Below are 21,823 nucleotides of genomic sequence, written 5' to 3'. Positions count from 1 at the left end.
AGTTTATGCTAATATAATGTCTATATGAAACGAGATTCCACAACATCAGTTTTGTTTGTAAGTGATCTTCTTACAGGCTTTTACTGTGCATTACAAATGCATATTTTAGTCATCAAAGAAAACTCTTCACCTGTTATGCCTCCCAAATATAGTCAACGTTTAGGCAGATTTCACCGATTTTCGCCGGTAAGATCCTTGGGATAACACATTGTTAGATATGTTTCGTAAACAAACACTGAGAGAGAGGGGGGGGAGGTCATTCCAAGGAGTAGTAGTATCTCAGAAGGTCTTACGACCTGTACCTCAGAGGTACAGTCACTCATAAAAGTTCGTGGGGGTCCGTTTGTGTGTTGGCCTGTGCAGTCCCCACCCCTTTCTGGACGGCGAGTCTGGATAACGACCTGACTACTCACACACCCATCATGGCAGAACTGTGACGTTGATGTCACAAAGTATGAAAGGATGTTTGTCAATCATGTGTTGTCGGTAGTCATAATCAATTACATATTTAATGTGTATGATAAGATATGAAGGTTTAAGGCCCTTCAATGTCTATGTTTTCATTAATGAAGTGGGCAGTGACGACGGTATTGCAGGCGAGATGCATTTGAATCGTTTTGAATATTTGCTTCGTATCCACATGAATAATATTGTAAACCATTAACAGCTAAACGCACACAGTAGGCTATCTGCCATTATCATTATTTTTTTTAGCTTATAATTGTCATACCGTATATTCCTCCAAATATCCAAAGAAAACTAACTATGAATATTAGGTGATACCAGATTTTAAGTAGACCAAGATCCGAAACAATGAACAGTGAAGCAGTCTGAGTTGGCCAAAGTAGTAATGGAACAGCCCCGAGTCTAAGGCAACACTACTGAAGGAAAAGCACAAAGCAGGTAAGAAACTACTCATGTAATAACTTGTGGGGGGAAAATTAGAAAAATTTAGAATATACCCCCGGTAGTGTCGTAAATATTTAACTGGCTAATCACTTGCACTAAACAAGACAAAAATAGGCCTACAACACTACATAATTCGTCCGGATATATATGTCTTACTCCCAGGACTCACCTGGATCGTAATGACGTGTAGGTTGTGTTCCCTACTAAGCAACTAAACGATCTATTTAAGGATCCTCAAATAAAAGCTGGAAACCCTGGTGAAATATTATTCGCCCAGTCTTTCGCCACTAAGGGTCATATAGTTACTTAGCTTAAGAGTAGCAATGGAGAGGCTTGTAGGTTGTTGCCATATGGTCGGAGTTGTTGAAGATGTTGCTTGTTGCTAGTGCTTGGCGGATTACTAGAGGTTACGGCCTGGACCAAATACGTAATTTTTACGTAAGCATTACTATTTACACTATTTATAAATTAAAGTGAATTGATAATGTTCATTCCCATCTAGGAGGAAGCACTCGTAAATTAATTAATCAGTCCAGTCTGTCCCAACCGAATTCTCTCTTAATACCACGAGAGTGGTTAGACTGCTTCCAAGCGTGACTAAGGCATGACTGGGACTGCCTCTGACTCGACTCGAGATCATCTGAGACTAAGACTCAATGAATTAGGACTGAGAGCGTGGGCGAGAGCCCGAGCAACTGAGGTCTCGAGACTCGTAATTGACCGAGGCGTAGCGGAGACTAAAACTTACACCTCTGGAGAGAAGAACAGAGGCGATCCACCAATCAAATAACTAAAAATGCATATGTGCACATTCCATCCATGGCTAGGAAAAAGACTAAATTATGAACCATAGTATAAATATACGTAATCCTATATACCCATCACCCTGGGTTACGTATAATACATTATACTTCCAAAATACGACTGCCCATCACCAACTAAAATAGAAAATGGGAGGAATTATTCCTAAATTTCTGACGTCCTGGGGGCCAAGAAATCAAAACATCACCCCGTTTAATTAACTCCCAAAGGTGAGCTTGGAACCTTTGTGCGGCTCCCCGCTGTGGTCTATCTGAGCTTCCCGCATCTGTATCCCTACGGCCATGAGTAACGTCCCCAAGTGCTGTATTAAGCGCCTCCGGACGGGAACTCACGGCTGTTTCTAATGGATATAATTTATTGATAGTCCTGAGTACAAGGCCTTGGGCCATCTTTAACTTCACTGTACGAACTATCCCTTGCTTATCCGGATAGCATTCAATAACTTTCCCCAATGGCCAACTATTCCTTGACTTATCAGTGTGAATTAACACTACATCCCCCTCCTTAATATCAACATCCATTTTATTAGCCGACTTTTGGCGTACATGTCTATCGAGAAGGGATGACAAATATTGAGTTTTCCATGAATCCTGCCATTTGTTAATCAATTTGGATAACTGATGGTACTTAGTGTTCAATTTATCAGCTTCAACGTAAGAAGGATCCAAATCATAGGGTGTCGTAGTTATTGCAGGCCAGGAGTCCAATCGATATCCACAAATAAGATGAGGAGGAGTGAGGGCTTCTGGCTCATCGAGGCTGTTGAGGACATACGTTAAGGGGCGGTTGTTAACACGGCATTCCACTTCCGTAATTATAGTGTGTAAATCATCCATGTTTACTGGTTTTCTGAATAATACCTTTTTAAGACACCCATTTACTATGCCTATTAGTCTCTCATAGAAACCACCGAACCATGGAGCTCTCGGCGGTATGAATTTCCACTCACATTCTCTGCTGGTGAATTCATCTTGGACTTCCGCACTCTGCAGGACCTGATGTAGAAGTTCGGATCCTAATTTAAAATTAGAAGCGTTGTCACTGATAATTAATTTCAGGCAAGATCTTCTCGACACAAATCTCCTAAAAGCATTCAAAAAAGTTTCGGCAGTTAAATCTGTGACCAACTCCAAGTTAACTGCTCTGGTGACAGCGCAAGTAAACAGTACCACATACACCTTTTGCTCTTGTAGGGTGTCTGGTTTCAAGACTTCCATATTGCCTGTATAATCTAAACCGATTATTTCAAAGGGTCTAGCTTCTTCCACCCGCTCTTTAGGTAAGGGTGGTGGTGAAGGATAATGATACGGTCGTCCTTCTAACCTCTTACATGTATAGCAGGATTTAATTGTAGATTTCACAACTTGTCGGCCTTTAGGGATCCAGAAGTTTTCTCGCAATTTGCACAATGTATCAGAAACACCACCATGCAAAATGGTTTCATGAGCATATAGGACCAATAATTTCGTCAAATGTTGCTGTCTAGGCAACAAGAGTGGAAATTTAGTGTGAAAGGGGAGACCAGCTTGGTCCAGCCTATCACTACATCTGATCAAATCATTGTGCTCAAATAAGTTTAAACTCTTAACCAAATCTGGCATCCTTGTTACAAGTGGTTTCTGAAAATATTGGTAAACTTCGGGGAAGCTACTCTTCTGTAAATATAGCAACCAATATTGTTGGGGTTTCATTAGGTTTAGAGTTTTGTTCCCCCTAATCTCTTGCAAAAATTGGAAAACCAAACTGGTGATCTTTATTAACTTCTTCCAACTACCAACTCTTTCCGGATCAAACAAGGGTTCAAGTTCTTTTTCCTGAACTTCTAGGACAGTCAGCGCATTAGGCTCCATCTTCGTCTTAAATTTCTGTTCTGGCCAAAGATCTTTATTATTCAACCATTCCGGACCATGAAACCAGGAGTCACTATTTATAAATTTATCATAAGTTAGGCCTCTAGTTAACAAATCAGCTGGGTTATCTTTAGTTGTGAGATGGAGATAATAACAGTCAGGATCAGCATCTCTCATATCTTGTACTCGATTTTTGACATACAAGATGTTACTTTTATTGTTCACTACCCATTGAAGGGCTACTTCACTGCCTGACCATATATAGGTGGTATTAATCTTTATATTACTTAAGGTCTTCCTGATATACACCCCAAAATGGACTGCTACATACATGGCTGTTAGTACTAACTGAGGTAAAGTTTTACCTTTTAGAGGAGCTACTCTTGCCTTAGAAGATAAAATTATAGGAACATCCTCATAATTACTGATGTAAGCAACTGCTCCATAAGCCTTGGGTGAAGCATCACAAAACAGATGTAAATCATAGGAAGAACCTTCTTTTCCCACCATTCTCAGAAATTTAACACTTGCTAGGTTGTTGCATTCTTTTGAGAGGGTTTCCCAACTCTCCAGCAAGTCTGTAGGTAAAGGGTCATCCCAGCCTAATTTTCTGGTCCATGTTTGTTGAATTAGAATTTCTAAAGGAATAGTTAGGGGAGAAATTAGTCCTAGGGGATCAAAAATTTTACTAATGTTACTTAATAAAGATCTTTTGCTATCAACTGTATCCCACTCTACATTTTTTACATTAAGGACATCAATGTCTGGATCCCACCACAATCCTAATATTTTATTACAGACTTCAGAATCAGAATTTATTTCAGTGGAGTTAGATGTCCACTCCTGCAATGGCATGTTAGCCTCTTGCATAATCTTGTTGGCTATCAGATGAAATTTCTTTAGATCCTCCTCAGTATTTACAGTCCCCTGAAGATTGTCCATATATAGCGAATCTTTAATTTGGTTAGCCACTTCTATATTTTCTTTTTGCTGCTCTAAGTGATAATTTAGCGTCATTTGCAACAAGAAGGGTGAGCTAGTGGCTCCAAAAAGGACTGATTTAAATCTGTAAGTTACCAGAGAACTGTTATCATCATGAGGATTACTTGGCCACAAAAATCTGGTGAAATCCCTGTCTTCTTCTTGAAGTCCTATCCGTAAAAAAGCTTTGCTGATGTCTGCTGTAAAGGCATATTCATTAGTTCTGAATTTTAGCAGCACATCTAATAGATATTTGGTTAGAGTTGGACCAGTGTACAAACAAATCGTTCAAGCTGTTAGTGTGGGAGCCTAATTTGGCACTACAATCAAATACTATTCGCACAGGTGTAGTCTTACTGTCTCTCATTACTGCCAAATGAGGAATATAATGAGTATTTTGTCCAAACTGTGCCTGCTTAACTTCCTCGATAAACCCCTTTTCTAAATGACTCTTGATTAACTGATCATATTTATCTAGTAAATCTCCTTCACCTTTAAGTCTCTTTAAATTTGAATTTAGGCAATTAAGAGCTAATTTATAATTTGTGGGCAAACTAGGTCGATTGACTTTCCAGGAAGTTTTACCCAATATTGGTCATCATAGTACTGAACAGTCTTTTTTATAATTTTCAAGCACAAAAGCTTCTTCATGAGTTACCTGTTCAGGTTTAATGCCAACGCTATCCATTTTCCACAAATTGGAAATGTCAGGCTCTTCTGAATTTAGTGAGGGCTGCAAGCATATATTCGTTACCATAGCAACCTGAATTGCTTTCCTTGTACTTACAAGCTTGTCAGGAATATTGCCATATACAACTAATCCTCCTTGTACTTTTAGGAAATTTATGCCCTTGAATTTAATGAGACCACAAACTAATTTAGGATAGAAATCAGCACCAATAAGGAGATCTATTTTATCTATGTGATCAGTCAAACCAGGATCAGATACTTTAATTTGTTGATCTTTCAAATAGGTCAAACACTTCTCTAGACCATCTGTTCTTATGTTGTTAGGTAAGGTGTCTCTAACCACAGCCTCTAGTCTAGTGTACTTCCTACCAGCTTTAACAGTAATCTTAACTAGCTGATATTCTCTTCTCTGATCTTCACTAACGAAGCCGGACAGCTGTAAATTAATCGTACCACTAGGCTTTAATTTAAGCTTGTTTACTAGGTCCTGAGAAATGAATGTCCTCTGTGATCCTTGGTCATAAAGAACTTTTGCTTTAATTTGAGATTTATTCTTAATAATATGAACAGCTCCAACCGGTAAAGCAGTTGAGATGGTATGTTGATTTGTTGGAGTGACTGAGCAAATTTGTGAATTAAGTGTATTCAGCTTATCACACAAGACATTGTGATGAAATCCCTTTTTACAAAGGTCACATCTTTTCAAATTGAAGTTACATTGATCAGTCTTGTGCCTGCAAGTACATCTACCACACCGTCCTATCTGTTCGAGTCTTTCTACACGAGTAGAACGACCTGAATACGCCTCACAGCTCTTGGACAGATGTGCTCCATCACACAAAATACACTTCAGCTGCTGAGCTGGCTGCTGACTAGCCGATGCAGAGGTTTGTGACTGAGCATTCTTGGGAGATGTGGGTGAAGATACTTGTTCTGAAGTGTGGTAAATCTTAGGAATTGATTTAGGAGATAATTTGACTTTATCAGGCTTCTCTTTAGTTAAAGCACCTTTAGTACTGGAATCTGATTTAGCTTCAGGCCCTTTGGACTCTAAATGATTAATAACTTTTAATAATGAGTCCCTAATTTCCTGTAGCTGGGGATAATCTTCATTTGTTACATGCTGGATTCTCTGAACAGTTTTACTGGGTAACTTTTTCATTACTAGTGGAGAGATAAGCCAACTGGAACTACTTAAACCACACCCCATTTTTTCCAATTTCCTAAGGGTGCATTCTAGATTAGCCCTAAATTCGGCCAAGGAATTACAAGTATGAATAGGAGTTTTAAGGTGTAGCAGTCGCATTGCAAGTTCGTGCTGATTTCTCTTAGTTTTATCAAAAGTTGCCTTAAGTAGCTGCACTGCACTACTATATCCATCACTTTCTATACTGAAACCATCGATGAGTTTCTTCACGTCACCTTTTAACACTCCTCTTAAATAATTTAATTTGTCTACTGGACTAAGATCTTTTCTGGAATCAATACTGGCAACAAATTGATCCCAGAAGGAATTCCAATTAGCCGAAGTGCCATCAAACTCGGGTAGTTTTAAGTGTGGGCAGCTTCGACTCAGCCCTTGGACAAGTTAAATGGGTAGACTCACTTTTCAGAGAGGAATTAATTTGAGCTATTAGTAGGCAAATTCTCTCTTCTTCGTTAGTCTTAGCTATAAAAATTTCATTAAATTCATCATCGTCCTTTGTGGCTTCCAATAAAGAATCATAAAGTGTTCCCATGACAGTCAGCTGGTTCTGTAATTGATGGCTCCAGGCCTTAAGTTTAGTGTAGTCTTTGTCAGAGGATTGGAATTCATCATTTACTTTACCACTGAGAGTGGTGACATAGGCCTTATGGCCTGCAATCCTCCTTGACAAGGACATATTGAACCAAGTCTGAAAATCAAAATTAATAGAATCACTAAATGTAGCCTACAGCAATGAAACCACTAGAATTAAATTAACTAAATGTACATAGAAGAATTCAGCATCAAACAGCAATACTAAGAATGACACATAAATCGGAACAACTAAATTAATAGTACAATTAAATTTAGATTACAAATTAAAGCCTTCTAGGGGTTACTACAAAATTATTCCATATTTAGTTTGTGTTAGCAACCCACTGATCATAATGAAATTTAATAGCTCCTCGCACCTTGGCCCAAATTCTACGTCTTCCTTCCCAAGTAGGGTGAATTTGGTCCATGACTCGTACCTCCAGAGGATAGGTCTTACCACCAAGCAAAATAATTTTCCCTTTTAGTTCCTTGGTTATTTTCTTATTAACCGCGTTCATGATCTTATTGTAAACAATGGGATCCACATATCGAGGATGATTATGTGGATATTCCCTCTTTTCTACAGTGCATATCACACATTTAGCACCTGCATCTCCTATAGCCTCATTAATTTGTAGTAGTGTAGCCACTAAGTCCTGCACGTCAGTTGACTCATTAATATCGTTTCCCCCCAACATGACTATAACCAAATTATAGCCAGGTCTAAGTACTTCTGCAAATTCCTCGTACTCAAAAAACTTGTCTGCTCTGGCACCCCCTACTCTGATCATCTCCATGGTCACCAAGGGCCATGGTGAAGGCACAGACATCAAGGTGTCACAGGTGACCAGAGAGTGGCCTATATAAGCCACCCGATAATAATTTAATTCCAGAGCAGTCGCCATGTTGGAGTGTTAACAATCCGGTTCAAAGGACCACTTTGTGGGGGAAAAATTAGAAAAATTTAGAATATACCCCCGGTAGTGTCGTAAATATTTAACTGGCTAATCACTTGCACTAAACAAGACAAAAATAGGCCTACAACACTACATAATTTGTCCGGATATATATATCTTACTCCCAGGACTCGCCTGGATCGTAATGACGTGTAGGTTGTGTTCCCTACTAAGCAACTAAACGATCTAGGATCCTCAAATAAAAGCTGAAAACCCTGGTGAAATATTATTCGCCCAGTCTTTCGCCACTAAGGGTCATTTAGTTACTTAGCTTAAGAGTAGCAATGGAGAGGCTTGTAGGTTGTTGCCATATGGTCGGAGTTGTTGAAGATGTTACTTGTTGCTAGTGCTTGGCGGATTACTGGAGGTTACGGCCTGGACCAAATACGTACTTTTTACGTAAGCATTAGTATTTACACTATTTATAAATTAAAGTGAATTGATAATGTTCATTCCCATCTAGGAGGAAGCACTGTCGTAAATTAATTAATCAGTCCAGTCTGCCCCAACCGAATTCTCTCTCAATACCAGGAGAGTGGTTAGACTGCTTCCAAGCGTGACTAAGGCATGACTGGGACTGCCTCTGACTCGACTCGAGATCATCTGAGACTAAGACTCAATGAATTAGGACTGAGAGCTTGGGCAAGAGCCCAAGCAACTGAGGTCTCGAGACTCGTAATTGACCGAGGCCTAGCCGAGACTAAAACTTAGACCTCTGGAGAGAAGAACAGAGGCGATCCACCAATCAAATAACTAAAAATGCATATGTGCACATTCCATCCATGGCTAGGAAAAAGACTAAATTATGAACCATAGTATAAATATACGTAATCCTATATACCCATCACCCTGGGTTACGTATAATACATTATACTTCCAAAATACGACTGCCCATCACCAACTAAAATAGAAAATGGGAGGAATTATTCCTAAATTTCCGACATAACTACAGGAAACAATTGACTTACTTCAATATTTTCCTGTAGTTATTACGTGAATAGTTTCTTTCCTGCTTCGTGTTTTTCCTTCAGTAGTGTTGCCTCTGAGTCAGGGCTGTTCCATTACGACTTTGACCAAATCAGACTGCTTCACTGTTCATATTTTCGATTCCTGGTCTATTTAGAATGTTTTATTTCTTATTATCCAGCTCTGGTTTTTATTTAATATTTCGAGGAATATACGGTATGAGGAAGCTATGCTAAATACTATTTGCTTTTAGCTCTTAATGGTTTACAATATTATTCATGTGGACAGGAATCAAATTTTTAAAGAGATTCAAATGCATCTCGGCCTGCCCTACCGTCGTGACTGTCCACTTCCGTAATTAAAACTTAGACATTGAAGGGGCTCTAACCTTCATATCTTATCATACAACACTGAATATGTAATTGATTATGACTACATGTTAACACATGATTGACAAACATAATCCTTTCATACTTTATTACATCAGCGTCACAGTTCTGCCATGTGTATGTGTGTGCGCGTTACAGACTCGCCGACCAGAAAGGGGTGGGGACTGCACAGGCCCTCACACACCCGAACCCCCACGAACTTTTATGAATGACTGTACCATGAATGAATTTACCAGGTATTAGTTGTCATTCAAATAGTGAGTGGAAAATAGAGTAGAGATGAAGCCTTTCTCCACCCACCTCTCCCACCTGCGAAACGGGCACGGAAAAGGAATTACATCTAACCCGAGGGGGGGGGGGGAGCGTAGGCTAGGAAATTGGAGGAAATATTCAAAGTGAGGTCTGGCATAACTCTGAACTGCTCTGTCGATGAAGTGTCAAGTACATGTGCTGGTAGACGATTCCAGATACTGCAGATCTTAAACGTGGAAAAATTGCCTAATGAATCATATGGAATCCTCACAGGAGGGACATCAACTGCCGGTTCAGGTGGAGTAACGAGGCTGTTATAATAACTTTATCACTAGGCAGTGTTGAGAAGAAAATAACAAAATAAATAGGTCAGTTTTATATCCGTGTTTCAATATGGTTTTCTTCTTACATGCTGGTTATTTAACATAATTCTGGTATTAGAGTTTGATATTCATACTTCTTCATAATACACACTGTTACCAGACCCATAATCGTGGGATGCCACAGACAAGTAATGATTTTTATCATTCACTTTTAGCAAAGCAAGGCGATATATTTTGTGTGTGTGTGTGTGTGTTTGTGTGTGTGTGTGTGTGTGTGTGTGTGTGTGTGTGTGTGTGTGTGTGTGTGTGTGTGTGTGTGTTCTTACCTAATTGTATCTTTACAGGAATGAGTCAAGCTCGTACTGTCCCGCGTCTTAAACCATATTTATCGTACATATCCTTAAATTTGTGAATTGTTTTGGCACACACTGTTTCATTCGGTAGTGCATTCCATTGATCAATTGCTCTGTTTGGGAAACTGAATTTCCTTACGTCTTTATCACTCTCTTCTTATGCAGTTTTTTGCAGTGTCCTCTTGCTGATGCTTCTCCATATGTTAAGTAATCATTTATGTCTATCTTCTCCTTCCCTGATATGCATTTATATAGCATTATCATGTCACCTCTTTTCCTTCGCTCCTGTAGTGTTTGTAGATTCAGTTTATTTAGTCTTTCTTCGTAGCTTAGGTCCCTTAAGCTTGGTATCCATCTTGTAGCGGCCCTTTGAACTTTTTCAATCTTGTCTATGTGCTTTTTGAGATGAGGACTCCAGACTACTGATGCATATTCCAGGGTTGGTCTAATGAATGATGTTATTATCCTTCTTAGCATGTCTTCATTTATGTATGTGAATGCTATTCTCATATTTGCAAGCAGTGTATACATGTTCCGTACCTTCTCGCTGATGTGGTCAGCCGGAGATAGTCTGTTATTGATGATCACACCTAGGTCTTTCTCTCTTTCTGATATGTATAGGGTTTTATTTCCTAACTTATAATCCCAATCAGGTCTTTTTCCACTTTTTCCAAACTTGATTACATGACACTTGTCCACATTGAATTCCATTTGCCATGTACTACTCCATTCATGAAGTTTATTTAATTCTTCTTGTAGCTTTTTACAAGAGTCTGTGTTAGTAATTCTCCTATGTATTTTTGCATCGTCTGCAAACATATTCAGATAGCTCTCATTTCCAGTGTTACTGTTTATATCATTTATATACACTAAAAACATGATTGGTGCCAGCACTGAACCCTGTGGTACTCCACTAGTCACTTCTTTCCATGATGAGTAGTTTCCTCTTAGTACTGTTCTCATTTCTCTTTTTATGAGAAAGTCTTGCATCCAACAAAACAGTTTGCCTGGAATTCCTCCTTGATGGTACAGTTTCCATAAAAGTCTTTGGTGTGGTACTGTGTCAAAAGCTTTCTTGAAATCTAAATAGATACTGTCCACCCATCCTTCCCTTTCCTGTATTATGTCTGTTACTCTGTCATAGTAGCTCAACAGATTAGTAACACATGATTTTCCTTTTCTGAAACCAAACTGTCTTTCTGTTATCATACTGTGTTCTTCTAGATGATTTACCCAAGCTTTTCTTATAAGCTTTTCTAATACCTTGCTTACAACACTGGTCAGTGATACTGGTCGGTAGTCGAGTGGATTTTGTCTATTTCGTTTCTTGAATAAGGGGACAATATTTGATTTTTTCCAAATATCAGGTAGTTTACCTTGACGCAAGGATTTCTTGAAAATTAAAAATAATGGTTTACTTAACTCCTTTGCACATTCTCGTAGTACCCAACATGAAATTTCATCAGGACCACTTGCTTTTCCTCTGTCTAATCTACTTAACTCCTCCTGTATTACTTTTTCTGCTATTTGTATATCTGGTAGTATGTGTGGACATGTATGTTCCACATAGTCCCTCTCAAAATTTTTTTCTTCTGTAAAAACTAATTGGAAATTCTTATTTAGTGCTTCACAAATATCTTTCTCTTGTGTATAAGTGATTCCCTCGTCCGTAATGGATTGTATTATATCTTTTACTTTGGTTTTGCTTCTGATATAGCTGTAAAACAGCTTTGGTTGATCGCTACTTTTATTTATTATATCCTCCTCAAACTGTTTTTGGGCTTCCCTCCTTATTCTTGTATAATCGTTTCTTGCCTGTTTGTAATTATTATACGCCCTTTCACTATTATGTCCTCTGTATCTATTCCACAACAAATCTCTTCATTCTTTTGATTTTTTACATTCTGTATTGAACCATTTCTGTATTTTCTTATCTGCTTCTTTGTGCTGTGGGATGTACTTCTGGACTCCTATTTCATAAAATTCACAGAATTTTTTATATACAGCATTTAAATATTATCCTCTAAGCTCATTTTCCCAATCAACTTCTAAGAAATACTTCTTTAGGTCTTGATAATTTCCCTTTTTATAGTTTAGGCTCTTTTTGTAACTGTCATTGCTGTTTACTATGTCATATGCTATCCTGAAGTTATAATTTAGTACTGCATGATCGCTTTTGCCGAGTGGAGGGTGATATATTAAACTGTCAATATCATTTTCTTGCCTAGTAAATATTAGATCTAGCACTGAAAGTACATCAAGTCCTCTTTTTCTGGTGGTTTCCCTCACATGTTGCATTAGAAAGAACTCTTGTGTGAGATCCAGGAGCTTTTGGTCCCAACAGCTTTCTTGGCTAATTATATCTAGAGTATTCCAATTTATATTTGTATTGAAATCCCCAGTTAGTATAATTCTTTCTGATTTCTCTTCCATTTTATGTAGTAATGATCTTAAACTCTGAATTGTACTCTCTGCCAGGTCCTCATATTCATCTCTTTCCCATGTGTTTGATCTGGGTGGCATGTACAAATTGGCTACAATTACTTTGCCTTCAGATGTGTTGATCTCTACTGCAATCAATTCTACTTGTGATGGTGTATCTAGTTTTCTTTCATTGACTTTTAGATTTTTCTTAGTTAATATTATAATTCCTCCTCCTTTTTCTAAATTTCTGTCTCTTCTCCATATATTGTATTCCTCTAAGTTTAGTATGTCATTGGATATCCTTGGTGTTAATTTTGTTTCAGTTAGGCATATTATTTGTGGTTCATTTTCTCTGACATAATCATTCATCTCTAATAATTTAGATACCATTCCATCCACATTTGAGTACATCAACTTTATCATCTTGTTTATATACTTGTCATGACATGGTTCTACTACCTTCCTCCTTTTTATTCCATCCTGTTTGTGTACCACTTTCGAACCTGCAATCCTATTACTTTGTAAAAAAAATTTCTTCTTCTCCTCTTCTGATCTTCCCTCATTTTTTGTTTTTGCTTCCTCCCTTTTCTCTTTCAGTAATTCCAGTTCCTCTTGTGTTAGGCATCTTTTTATCCATACATTTTTGAAGTCCTCTTTTTCCATAAGATTCTTTGCATTTTTTTAGTATCTCTTCCACAGTGTTTACACTCTGGAAAGTCACCTTTAGAGGTCTTGTCTTGCTTTTCTCATATTTCCCTAACCTTTTGTGTTCCTCCATGTCTTTACTACAGATTTTCTCTGATACTTCCTACATTAAGCTCATTACATTTGCCATCTCCTTTTTGTCTCTTGTGATCTTGTTTTTTACTTCTTCCTCTTCTATACCAATGATTACTATAGATTTGTTTATATCTACTGAATCTCTCACTAACTTTGGATTGTTTTGGATTATTCTTTTCACTTCCTCTTTAATGCATTTTTCCTCCACCCTTGTTTCTAAGTCTTTCTTTACTTTCACCATTTCAGCATACGTGGTTTCCACATCATTTTTGTAGCTTTGCACAGCTTCATTCACCTGTGTTATCTTCTCCTCAATATCACTGCTCTGGTCAATAAGACTGCTTACTTGCCTAATTGCCTCTGTGTCATTTTTGAACTCTTCCATAACACTCTCGTGATTGACTACTGTTCTTGCCATTTCACTCATTTTCTTCCTAAGTGTACTCAATTCCACTGTTAGTTCACTGATGGTTGTGTCTTTCTTACTGGCCTCCCTTCCTAGTTTTTCTATTTCTTCCTTTTGCAAGTGCATCTGCTTCTTTATTTCATCAATTTCATTTTTGAAAGCCATTTCTAGTTTGTTTACACGTTCAACCAGTCTATTGTGAGTCTCCACTTCCACCAGTTCTTGGTAGAAATCATCATTTTGCTTTTTACCTTTATCCCTTTTCTTTTCCAAATTTGCTTTACTAAAGTATGTATCCATTTTGCAATACTGAAAGTGCAAAGTATGTACTTACAATCCCCGTGTTGTTGTAGTCTAAACAAACCTCAGATGACTCAGCATATTCTTTCGTCTTGTTTCTCTTTCCTGTTTGAACAAGTCTTGTTTAAACTTATTATTTTTTTCCTTTTAATAATGAAAAATCATTTAGTCTAACCTACTACAGAGCTTGACTCATGCAAAGATACTAATTTAGGTAATGCCACTGGCCGTGTTGGTTCGGTACGGAGCGCCGATGTCGCACGTCCTCCTCGGTTGAATCCCTCTACGTGTGTGTGTGTGTGTGTGTGTGTGTGTGTGTGTGTGTGTGTGTGTGTGTTCCCGAAATTTCTCGAAGAGTTGTGGAATTTCCACCAAACCATGACAAAATGACAGAAGTGATTAACTTTTGGTGAGGACTTGAACAAAGGCAACAGAATGCCAGCCACTATAAACCATATTGCATTTTGTCCAATACTTCAGCATTGGATGTTCTTAAGATTCGGTTTGAAGGTAGCTTATACCTTTGCCAAGATATTTTGCCAGTGATTGGGATTTGGCCTCCGAATGCTTTGTTTTTCATTTCAATAAAAATTTAAACAGACTTCAGAATGAGAATTCTCTTCCACTTTCAACCCAGTAGAAATCATCGTCACCCCGGGGTGAAGGTTTGGCGCATTTTCAAAGCATAAATAAGGAGGAAAACCCAGGTTGGGTCCTATAGTCTTTGAGACTATGACCTGATAGAGGAATGGTTGAACGTTAAGACCCTTCCCCATAAAATACCACCTGCGGCAACTCAGGGTTTTGGAGGGTTAAGTGCAGTGGCAAAGTATGTAACCCACCATTCGTGACATTCCTTAGAAGCTACAGCAAAATTTTGTTATCATTTGTGTGAAGATATCCAGCCATACCTTGTCCAGTAATGGTTGTTCTGCAGTGGAACTGTTGAGGTGTTTGAGCAAACTGGGAGGAACTTCAACTGCTTGTGACTGAGTATCACCTTCTGTGTTTGCCTTCAGGAGACGATGGTGGGAGACAAGAGTCTCCCTGTTCTAAGAGGATATACAGTCATTGACTCACCAGCTCTTATGGACTGTGGTTCTCGAGGTGGCTGTCTCTCCTCTGCTGTACTAATGTTCCATTTACTTTTTTTCCTGTCTGGTCTCTCCCTCAGGCCCGTGGCTGTTCAATTACTTTTTTTTTTTTTTTTTTTTTTTTTTACGTGTCCGACTCTGGGCAAAGGCTCAGGGCCTATTTCTTGGGGGCAGTGGCCCATCCCAAGGCCCAGTAGTCCCCCTACACCTCCACATGTCACAACTTCGGTGCTAACACCCACCGTCCATATTGAATACATGCTAGGGCTGTCTCATACAGGACTAGTGTACTGGTATTAGCGGGGGTACTTTTACGACATGTCGGCGGGCCATCTGGTAGATCAGGAAAGTCTGCTTTTTAGGAAATTCAAATCCTTATGTTCCCTGCCCCAGCCGGGATTCGATCCTGGGTCCATTAGGACTGCAAGCCGCCTCTCTACCGATTCAGCCACCGCCTCCCCCATATTTTGTTTTCTTTAATTACTCCCCCCCCCTTTCCACGCCCCTCTGTGCCTTGACCACTTTATTTGTCAGCTTCCTAGACCATTAGTTCTTCTTGGTGACGTGAATGGGCGTCATACGTTGTGGGGAGAAAATTTATGTAACACCTGTGGTCTGGCATCTTTGGCTGAGGATTTGGAGCTGGTTCCTCTGAGTCTTACACTGGTATCCCATGACTCTTTGCTGAACTTTTCATGTGAACTTTTGTCTGATTTGATTTTGTCTGACTTGAATTGTATTGATCATTGCCCTATTGTGGTTAAAGCATTCATCTCTGTCAGTGAAGCGTATCCCTCACTGGTGTTTGGGTACGACTAATCGGGAAAAGTTTGCAGATCACTGTAGTCTCGACTGTAGTGTTTCCATCTTTCAAAGGGCTGATGATGCAGAACAGTATTTCACAACTACTGTATATCAGGCTGGCCTTTTATCTATTCCACGAATGTCTAGAAAGTTCTGTAGGTGACATGTGCCTTGGTGGGATGAGGCATGTGCTTTAGGTAGGTCTGTGGCGTATATTACACCGCAAAGTATTGTACCTTGCATTTCACTTACATGGTTTCCTTCCCTTGTGGCTTTTCCGCAATTCACGTACACACTTGGTTTCCTTTCCCCGTGGCTTTTCCCTACCTTGTTCTCGGAATAAGCATGGCTATTCCTGCCACTACCAATAGTATTCAATTTCCCATCCTTCCTCATCTGTACCAGTGCTGCTTCCAATAATATTCAATTTCTCTTTCCTTCTCACATGTAGTGGTGCCTTAACCAATCAAACTTGCCTATTCAGGCGACCTAGCCTACCAGTGCTCTGCCTACCTCATTAAGGGGCTTAAAACCAAGCAGGCTACCTCGCTCGCTCTTTTTTGCACTCAGAACCTCACCTGGCTACTACCTGCCTTGCTCTCCGTCACTCCTGGTAAAATCTGGCCACTTGGTACAACTTTACATATACTATCTATCTATCTATCTATTGCCAGACGCCTCAATCCCGTTTGGGGTGGCCACAAACAAATCGCCTCGAAGTCGCCCTGTCCCCAGCCATTTCACTCCCCTGCTCCCAGCTCACACACCCCTCTCTCATATACCTCTCCACCCCATCCCTCCATCTCATCCTCGGCCTCCCCCTCCCTCTTTCCCCCTCCACCTCACTCACATACCCTCTCTTCGTCAGTCTTTCACCCTCCATCCTCTCCACATGGCCAAACCACCTCAGTGTGTTCCTCATAACGCTTCCTATCACATCCACATCAACACCACAACGCTCCTTTATATCCTCATTCGTCAACCTGTCTCTCCATGTGACTCCACAGGCTCCTCTTAAATAACTCATTTCCACTGCTCTCACTCTTGACTTGTGTCCTTCCAACAACGTCCAAGCTTCACTTCCGTACGTTAGAGTTGGTATCACAATACTGTCATGTAGTAACTTTTTCACTTCCATGCTCACTTCCCTGTTTCTTATCACTGCTTTCAGTGATACACATAAACACAACAGCCCGGCACTCCTGCTTCTCACTAAGTTCATTACTCATATTCTTAGTCTGTAACTATTCATTCATGTAATTGATCTACAATGCTGTAATGTACTATTTTGAAATCATGCAATAACTCTGTATTGTTCCAAGTCAATAATCACTGCCCTCTCTATTTCTTCCCAACACACTGGCATTTATTTATCCTAACCATTTGCCTTGGTGTAACGCCTAGTACAATATATATCCCCATGACCAAAAACGACACAGTGGTGACCTCAGCATTAATACCATCACATTGGTGACTTCCTGGAGTGTTTAAACAACATGGATACCTTACCACACAGCCGACTATCCCTTCCTACATTCACGTACGATATTAACACGTGGTTTACACAAGTTGATGCCACGTGGCCTGAAAATACCAGTGATGATGACAAATTCAGAGAAGTTGTCCACACTCTCCCAACTCAAGTAGCTGCCCTTGTACAGGGCGTACTCCTCAAACCACTTACAGGGCACAAATATAAAATCCTGAAGAAGAGTCTGCTGCAGGCCCTGGGCAAATCAAAGCAGCTACTTTTAATAGAGCTAGATGCAATCTGCTCCCAACAGCAGCGCCCCTCGGCCCTCCTTGCCCACATTCAAGCCACTCTCATGGCAGCTGGGGCCACACTATCAGTTGACCTCCTCTGGCACCGACTCCTCCAGCTCATGTCACCAGACTTCCAACTCCACATAATATCCCTGGTCACTGGCACGTCCCTTGCTAAGTTCATCAAGAGGGCAGACACGCTATACAAAACTCAACAGCATTACGCCAACCACCCAGTAAGTACACACTCCTCTCCCCTGTCATAGCTCCCAGTGCTACCCCTAGTGAAACAGCGGTGTCAGTGAACAGTGCTGCGAACAAAAACGGTTCCATGTCAGAGCTGTATACCTTATTAGCAAAGTTAACATATAGAATAGACGAGCTGGAAAATAAAATAAGTGGCTTCACCACTCAGATTCCCAGTGTTGCAATTCATCCCCCAGCCCCACCGTGTTCCAACAGTGTTCCCTCAGTGAACCGTGCTCGTAATGCTAATCCCCAAACAGCAAGGGACAATTTCGTGTTGTGTACATATCAGAAGCTCTTTGGCATGGAAGCCAAACGATGTGCACCATCCTGCATATTCACGGGAAATGCATATGGCAGGAGACAGTCCCAGTAATGTCTCCTGCCACACACACCAAACACTCCCTCAGGATCAGCACACCCAATGCCACAACATGTTCCACTGGCTCCAGGGAGCTACTATGGGTTAAAGACACCATCTGCGGCACAAAGTACCTTATTGACACTGGGGACTTATTCAGTATAGTCCCTCCTACAGTACAATCTCTCCTACCTCTGACCACGAAATGGCTCAGCAACCAACATTTGACCTGATAGCAGCAAACAGCACCCCCATAGGCACATACAGCATGGAACCCCGTCATGTGGTACTCGCCCAGTCAGAGTAATTTATTTGGCCGTTCCTCGTCACAAACGTTAATCAACCCATTATTGGCGTTGACTTCCTGGAGGCATATGACTTCCTTGTGGATACCAGAGGACGGAATCTGTATCACAGACCCTCAGACTCATCCATCAAAGTAACCGGGTGTGCTGGTAATCCTCCACTCATTGCACACCTTCACCAGAAATCCTCATACAATTCCATACTTTGCCAGTTTCCCCTCTTGACCTCTCACTCGGCCAACAACAGCCGTACAGACCATGGTGTGGAGCACTGCATCATCACTTCCGGACCACCCTGTTTCGCCCATCCCAGACGCCTTCCTCCAGAACGTTGTCAGGCCCTGGATGAGGGCATCATTTGGCCGTCATCAAGTTGCTGGGCATCCCCTCTACACATGATACCGCAGGAACAGCAGGGTGAGTGAAGAGCATGTGGGAACTACAGGGCACTGAATGCGATGAGTTCCCAATAGATACCCCATTCCCCACATCCAGGATTTCCATCACCAACTACATGACCGTTGTGTATTTTTCAAGATCAAATTAGTCAGGGCGTTTCACCGAATCCCTGTGGCAAAGGATATCCCCAAGACATCGGTAACTACCCCCTTTGGCCTGTTTGAATACAAAAAGATGAACTTCGTCCTCAGAAACGCCGCACAAACGTTTCAGAGATTTATGGACCGGGTTGTCAAGGGGCTAGATTTCATCATGTTGTACATCGATGACATCCTCATCGCTTCTGATTCCTATGAGCAGCACAAAACACACCTCCAAATGCTGTTCCAACACCTACAGGACTATAGACTGCGTGTGCACCTGGCAAAGTGTATCCTTGGTGCAGACAAATGGATTTCTTGGGCCACAGGGTATCTGCCACAGGTATCACACCCCTCCCACAGAAGGTGGACGGCATTAAGGACTTTCCACCCCCGGCTACACCTCGCAGGCTCAGGGAGTTCTTGGAGATTGTCAGATATTATCACAGGTTCCTCAGAAATGCTGCAACCACACTAGCTCCCCTGAACAATCTCCCGAAGGGGACAAAAAAGATCCTCCAAGCCTCTTCAATGGACCGCGCAGTCAGAACATGCCTTCACCACCCTCAAAAACCACATTGCCACCGCACCCCGCCTAGCATACCCATCACCAGATGCCCCCATCACACTCACCACAGACACCTCTGCTGAAGCTGTGGGTGCAGTCCTACAACAACAAGTCAGTGGTGCAAACGTGCCTGTCGCATTCTTCAGCCAGCACCTTAACCCTGCCCAGCACAATTACAGTGCCTTTGACAGGGAGTTGCTGGCTATATATGAGGCAGTCAGACATTTCAGGCATTTTCTGGAAGGCAGAGAATTCACCATCCTCACTGACCATAAACCCCTTATTTATGCCATGGCTCAGAAAGGTGAAAATTGGTCTCCTCAGGTGGCAAGACAGCTAGCCTTCATTTCAGAGTTTTCCATTACCATCCAGCATATCGGTAGGGACCTGAACAAGGTTGCAGAAGCCCTGTCCCGTGGAGTTTCAGCTGTCGGCCCTACACTACCCCTGCTTGACCATGTTGCCTTGGCCCAGGAGCGGGAGGATGATCATGAACTCCAAGAATTGCTGCAGGCCATGATCTCACTTCAAGTGCAACAGTTTGATGTCACCGGCACACCCCAGGAACTCTGGTGTGAATATCATGCAGGACAGCACGGCCCTATATTCCCCAGTGATTCCACAGGCAAGTCCTAAGTCATTACCACAATAAGGCTCACCCAGGCATTCATGGCACGCACAACTTACTTAACCGGTGAGTGGTATGGCCAGGGATGAGGCGTGACACCACCAACTGGGTCCGAACATGCGTGGTGTGTCAGTCAACTAAAGTGCATCGCCACACCAAGACACCACTTCAGCCACTGCCCACACCAACTGAACCTTTCCACACAGTCCACAATGACATCCTCGGCCCCCTTTCCAAATCTAGTGATAACCACCATATCTTAACATGCATAGATAGAGCGACAAGGTGGGCAGAGGCCAAGCCCATGCTGGACGCTACGACTGACCGTGTGGCATATCACTTCCTGACATCCTGGGTCGCTCATTTTGGCACCCTGTAGGTCACAGACCAAGGCCTCCAATTTGAATCTCAGGAATGGCAGGACCTAATGGACTTCCTGGGTGCTGAAAGCCACAGAACCTCCACATATAACCCTCAGGCAAACGGAATGATTGAGTACTGCCATTGCCGCCTGAAGGAAGCACTGAGGGCACTTCCCCACCCAGTGAATTGGGTGGCCACACTGCCAATCATCCTCCTAAACTTGAGGGTTATGGAGAAGGAGGACATCGGGAATTCCCTGGCGGAGCTAACGTATTGGGAAGACTTGAGGCTGCTGGGGCAGTTCGCCCCGCAAACCAGGCACGCCAGCCCTGGTTTTCCTCCCAGAGCTCCAGCAAGCAGTGCAGGCACTAAGACCAGTCCCTCATTCTTGCCAGCACCAGACGATGTTCATCCTGCACTCCCTACCAAACGCCGAACAGGTCTTTGTGAGGAGGGTTCAGTGCACTTCACAACTCCAAACCCCATACGAAGGCCCATACCCTGTGATCAGAAACTCAGACAAAACAGTCAAGATATACAAACAAGGGAAACCATCCACAATCTCTGCAGACAGAGTCAAACCAGCCACACCACAAACCCAGTCACAGACAACACCCCACATGACATCTCCCAGCCCTGCCAGCCCACCAACAACACGCACACAACCAACACCTCAAATCCCAGTGTTATGAGTCATTATTATAATTACAAATCATAATAGACAGATAGATAAATAGATAGATAGACAGCTCCATGCGAGCCTGGGAAAGGGAAATGATCTTGCAAGTTAACTGAGGAAATCCTGATGACAGATTAGGAAGTAGCAATGTCAGGAGATGATGTAGGTAGTGTGTCAGCGAGATAGCAGGGGAACAAAGCCTAGTGACATACACACATACTCACACACAGGTTTCTGGAACTTTCCAACCACAGTGTAACACACGTGACACGACCCCTGTTTCACCAGAAT

The sequence above is a fragment of the Coenobita brevimanus genome, chromosome 33 (genome assembly GCF_032717465.1).
Source record: "Coenobita brevimanus isolate Jiangsu-jjx chromosome 33, ASM3271746v2, whole genome shotgun sequence".
NCBI lineage: Eukaryota > Metazoa > Arthropoda > Malacostraca > Decapoda > Coenobitidae > Coenobita > Coenobita brevimanus.
This window is presented reverse-complemented; position numbering follows the sequence as displayed.